Below are 6,000 nucleotides of genomic sequence, written 5' to 3' on the forward strand. Positions count from 1 at the left end.
AATAGAAATAATGGTGTTGGTGTGACTGCTTGTACCTTATCCATCAAATTACCCATCAGTTGCTTGTCAAATTACACAACGATCTATAAAACTACACTAAGATAATGGTTATCAAATTTATAATATGGGTGTCAACATTTTACATTTAATAGGAAAATAGATCCAATCTAAACACTAATAGTTTAAAAGTTATAAAATGTATTAATATTATACCTTGATAGTAATGAGCCCTCAGCAGAATATGCTAGCAAGATATCGTTTTTTGTTTATAAATTTATTTTGTTTATTTATTTTTGGCTGTGTTGGGTCTTTGGTGCGATGTGTGGGCTTCTCATTGCGGTGGCTTCTCTTGTTGAGAAGCACGGGCTCTAGGTGTGCGGGCGTCAGTAGTTGTGGCACACGGGCTCAGTAGTTGTGGCTCACAGGCTCTAGAGCGCAGGCTCAGCAGCTGTGGCACACGGACTTAGTTGCTCCACCGCCTGTGGGATCTTCCAAGACCAGGGTTCGAACCAGTGTCACCTGCATTGGCAGGCGGATTCCTAACCACTGTACCACCAGGGAAGTCCCTAGCAAGATATTTTTTATAGGAGTAAAGGAATATACAAAACTGGAGAATAAAGTACCAAAAGTGTTACATCCACGTGACCTTCTTTTCCACTCAGTTAACTCTTCTTGTTCTCTCCCATGATCTCCCAGGATCATGGTGACCATAAGGAATTAATTATCCTTGGTTGGGTAAGTTATTAATAAGATAATTATTCATTAATTAAAATATTTACATGAATGACAAATGAAACAACCCTGATGAAGCTTTTTAAGTAAATGAAACTGAAAATGTGTCCTGCTGTTTTATTAAAGGCTGTCACAAAGCCCTAAATAGTACTTGTTTATAGACTACTTTGAAAGATAAAATATTTGCTTTGTAGCTGTCATTGTTGACAAAGTACCAAGAATCATTTTCAAATTAGTAAAGATAATACAATATTAAGTGATTCATAAATCAGAATATAAAACAGAAAAGTTAGACTGAACATAGCTTGAAAACATTATCTCAAAAGAGATTAATTTTAAAATAATATGGCAGTACACTAAGCCACTTACTTTTAACTTTAAATGTTAATTTATCTCGGAATTTTAATTCAGGTTTCCTTCCCATTAAGAAAAAGTACTCTATGAAAAAGCTAAGCTTACAAAGCAGATATGTCAGAAGTCAATTATTCACATTACAAAATACATTATTACTTTGCAAAATTATTAATGAGATTACTTTAAATCAATAAGCTTTCAAGGTGTAAATCTCCTGAGATTTTCTGATGCTACCATTTGTCAGGAGCATACAACCACATGGCCATGTGGTATGGATCATGACAAACGTCAGCCTTTGGAGTCCAGCAGGCTCCAACTGAAATCCCAGCTCTGCCATTTATGAGCCCCGTAACCTCAAGCTGCATTTAACCTGTTGGAACCTCAGTTTCCTCATCTGTAAAACAGGGATAACAAATACCTCCTCTGAAGAACACTCCAAGGATAATCTAAGACAAATACAGTAGGTAGTTAATAAGTGGAGACTACCTTGTTAATATTAAATCACAGACTATAATTCAAACTCTCTGAGGCCCATTAATTAGCAGCTTGGGATTTCTAACTCAATATTCTTCCAATTCTGAAGTGGACATAGGATGCTTTTACAGAGCTTTTCCTCAGGGAAGAATATGATTGATGCAAGACAGTGTTCTATTGTCTGTTTTGGTTTTGTCTGTTTTTTGTTTTTTTTTTTTTAATTTATTTTATTTTTATTTTTGGCTGTGTTGGGTCTTCTTTTCTGTGAGAGGGCTTTCTCTAGTTTTAGCAAGCGGGGGCCACCCTTCATCGTGGTGAGCAGGCGTCTCACTTTCATGGCCTCTCTTGTTGCGGAGCACAGACTCCAGACGCGCAGGCTCAGGCTCAGGAGTTGTGGCTCACGGGCCCAGTTGCTCCGTGGCATGTGGGATCTTCCCAGACCAGGGCTCGAACCCATGTCTCCTGCATTGGCAGGCAGATTCTCAACCACTGCACCACCAGGGAAGCCCGGTTTTGTCTGTTTTTTTAAGTACTGGAGGCTTGGAACCCATTTTGAACAAGCATAAGTTAAGGGTTAAAAATGTTTATTTGGGGGGCCATGTTGAGTGGGGGTGCAAGCAAATTGCATTTTTATTATTTTGTATTAAAAATCCATAATTGTAAAACAAAAACAACATTAAAATCTTGTTCTGTCCCTTGCGGTAACATGAATGTGCTGAGAGCCTTGGTGACCCTCTATTCAGATTTAAGCCCTATATGTTTACAACCATAGTTAGTGAAGTCATTTAATATTTTTGTGGGGCTGTTGAGGACCAAATGAAAAAATACCTAGGAAAGTATCTAATGAATTGATAAACATCGTGTAAATATTAGTTACCGTTACTATTAATGACAGAAATGCGCTCCTGGTCCCTGCCCTAAGGAAGAAAGTGAAGAGGTCCCCCTTCCACAAACCAAAAGCTTGAAGACAAACTGTTTCCAATTAACCCAGGAATTCAGGTAAATAAGGCTCAAAAAATGAGATCCAATCTTAAATTAATTAGGTGGTATAAACTCTTTTAGAAACTAAACTTACACCATGATCTACAAGTTTCAGGGCCCAAAAACATAAAGCAAAAGTAATTTCTATTAGCATAAGAATACCCCAATTTTTCCCCAAACATCTTTAAAATAAACATATCAAAAAAGACAGAGCTTTAAACTGTTTGGCCTAAAGAAAAATATTTATGACTATTGAGAAACTGATTCCTATCATAGAATGATTTACCTAAAGCAGAGCTCTATTTCTTCCTGAGGTATGAGGCATTGATATATTTAATCAAAATGTTTTACAGTTATTACTTTTTTTTACTTTTATGGTCTTCTGCATCTGTGTTATATACCAACAGTTTTAGAGCATTAAGTGAGAAACGGGAAACAGAAGATGTGACTGGAAAGATAGGCAGGTCCTGTAGCATAAAGCGCTTTATATGCCATGTTAAGGATTGTGAAATTTAGCATTTGAGTGACGGGGATCCACTAAACATTTTTAAGCCAAGGAGAGAAACACTTATATTTAATTTTAGGCAGATCACTCAGACAGCAACATAGAGTATTTTTAAGGCATGCATCACAGCCTCAAACTAAGACATAATTTGAAGTGTGGCATAAATGATATAATTTTGGTCATATTGTTGACTTTCTATTTTTACATTACCTCCTTTCATAACGTGAAATCAGATGGATTCTTTGAAAACATGAATCAGTTCCAAACAAAATCCAACTTAACATTTCTTCCACAGTTTGATGACTAATTGGAGCAATAAAATAATTTTGAGTAAAGTGAGGCAGAGAGACACGTGTTTTGAGTATCAGGGGAATTTACCAGTTAACAGCATTATCAACCCTAATCTCACTTTGAAGTCAAAGAGTAACCAAATCAACATCTTCTTTGGCTTAAATTAAGCCAAACAGACCTCTTTTACTACAAATGCTTGTTTAAACTCTTTGAGTCATGGATAACTTATCTGTAACATGAGGGTAATAAGATAAAACTCACATACTTGCTTATATTTTTGAGACTGTAAGCTCTGTGAAGGAAAAGACAAGCAGTGTATGCCACCTTCACGTATTTATGATATGTTGTCCAAAAAAGAGTCACAGGCTCCAGGGCTGCCTGGCACACAGTAAGGATGGAATGGATGAAAAAGAGGAAAGAATTGTCAGATGAGATAATAAACGTGAAATTGCTCCACAGACCGTAATGTTAGTTATTACTGTTGCTTTTGTTTTGCCTATTCCATAAGCAGTCTTAGCTTCTTTTAAAGTTATTAGTTATGAGAGGATGCTCTGAAAATACTTTTCCTTCAACAGAATAAAAAGCTACCATCCCTCAAGATGCATTTAAGTCAATTATTTTTCCAGAAATGCTTAAGGAATGAACAAGAGCCCTTAAGAGTTACTCTGCTGGTAATCTTAAATATTGGTCTTGTTTAAAATACAAAATGCCATGCCAAAAAGGAATCAATAACTTCTTTTTTAAAAAGTACATTTATTTATTTATTTATTTTCGGTTGCGTTGGGTCTTCGTTGCTGTGTGTGGGCTTTTCACTAGTTGCGGCGAGCAGGGGCTACGCTTTCATTGCGGTGCGCGGGCTTCTCATTGCGGTGGCTTCTCTTGTTGCGGAGCATGGGCTCTAGGCGCACGGGCTTCAGTAGTTGTGGCTCACGGGCTTAGGTGCTCTGTGGCATGTGGGATCCTCCCGGACCAGGGCTTGAACCCGTGTCCCCTGAACTAGCAGGTGGATTCTTAACCACTACACCACCAGGGAAGCCCAATAACTTCCTTTTCTGGTGCAGAATTTTAAGGCTCCAATTTGAACAAAGAAGCTTAACACTGGATGCCTTTTGTAAAGACTGAAGAATGCACTGACATCTCCTTACTTGAAGATTTGTTAGTTACTCTTTAAATGGAAGGACATCAGGTGTCCTGTATGTCTGAGATTATTTTTCTTAGCTTATCTAAGTTTTTCCTTTTCTACTACACATAACGCCACATATTTGAATCTGGAATCAGAGTGTTTGATTTAATATATGCTGTCCCTTGTAATATCTATATTTTCTGTCTCAATACCTTCTGCATCTCAACAGACATCACCAGTGGTCACTATTAACCAGGTCATTCTCATTAGAAACTCCAGGCTTATTATTCTCAAGGCTAGATTTAGAGAACTCTAGGCAAATGCCTTAAACTCTCTCTCTGTCTCTCTGTCTCTATTTCTGTCTCTTTGTTCTACTTCTCCTAACCAGAGCAAAGTTTTTTAAGAGTTTCCTTCATTCACTCCTCTGCATACAAACAAAATGCTATGGGTTGCTATGGTGCCTAGTTTTCACTGCATATGCAAAATCGAGACAGTGTTGCCTTTGAGGCTTCTCAGTCAACAGTCATTGATGAAGGCTAACAACATTTCAGTTCCTTAAAAGCGTCAATTCTCCCCATGCCTCAAGACTTGTGCCTGTGCTGTACCATCAGCTGGAAATCTTTTACCTGGCACTTCTCCCCTCTTCGGCTGACGAACTCCCACTCACCCAGCACATCGCACTTCAAACGATGCTCCTCTAAGGAAGCCTTTGCTGGCCTCCCACACTAGATGAGTCTCCTTATTATGTGATTTTACAGCAGCTGCTTATACGTTCTTCTTCTACGACACTTATAATGGTTTCAAAACTACTACATACTTTGGGTTCTTTTAATAATGGCTGTCTCCCACAATGGCTATAAACTCCATAAGGGCAAAGACTACATTTACTTTTTCTCCATCATATCCCTAGCACCTAGGAGAATACATTGTAGTTAGTAAATGCTTTCTCTTCACTCCATTTTAACTCACCAACCCAATTCTAGCCTCCAGCTGCCCTTACCTACTTAAAACAGGAAAATCTGTGGGGTGAGGCAGGAGATTGTTGTTATGTACTATTTGATATTTTCAAACCAAGTGAAACATGTATATTTTAATTTTGCTTAAAAAGAAAGCAGGTAGTAATATAAATGTTTCAGAAGGCAAAAAAAATCTTTCAGAAATAATTTCATGAAATTCCACCTTATGAAATGTTTCTATAAATTTGGAGTTTGTTTTACTCACATGCCACTTGCTAGAGCATTATATATGTTTAAGTCCTTCACTTACACTAAGACCCATATAAAAAAGAGTTTCAAATTATCTCCACAGCTCACTTTTCAACACATAGTCAATTTGATATCCTATAAAATTGACAACAAAACTTGAAAAATAGCATGAGAGAGCGAAATATTCTCAACTTGCAACTGTTATGGAAAGCAAGAGAGAAAAATTTAACCAAAAGATTCCTAAGAAAAGATATATCTCAAGAAGAAGATTTAGGTAAGGCAGTTAACCAGTGAGCTAGTTAAGAAACCTAGTAGGGCTTCCGTGGTGGCACAGT

At 37.5% G+C, this 6,000-nt stretch overlaps 1 protein-coding gene across 21 annotated transcripts in view; it reads right to left on the reverse strand.

Annotated features, from left to right (window-relative positions):
* Positions 1 to 6,000, reverse strand: part of NRXN1 (neurexin 1) — a 1,113,124-nt gene that overhangs the window by 364,605 nt on the left and 742,519 nt on the right. The gene's annotated exons all lie outside the window — the stretch shown is intronic.

Source organism: Neophocaena asiaeorientalis, unplaced genomic scaffold, assembly GCF_003031525.2.
Source record: "Neophocaena asiaeorientalis asiaeorientalis breed wild unplaced genomic scaffold, Neophocaena_asiaeorientalis_V1.1 scaffold171, whole genome shotgun sequence".
NCBI classification, from domain to species: domain Eukaryota; kingdom Metazoa; phylum Chordata; class Mammalia; order Artiodactyla; family Phocoenidae; genus Neophocaena; species Neophocaena asiaeorientalis.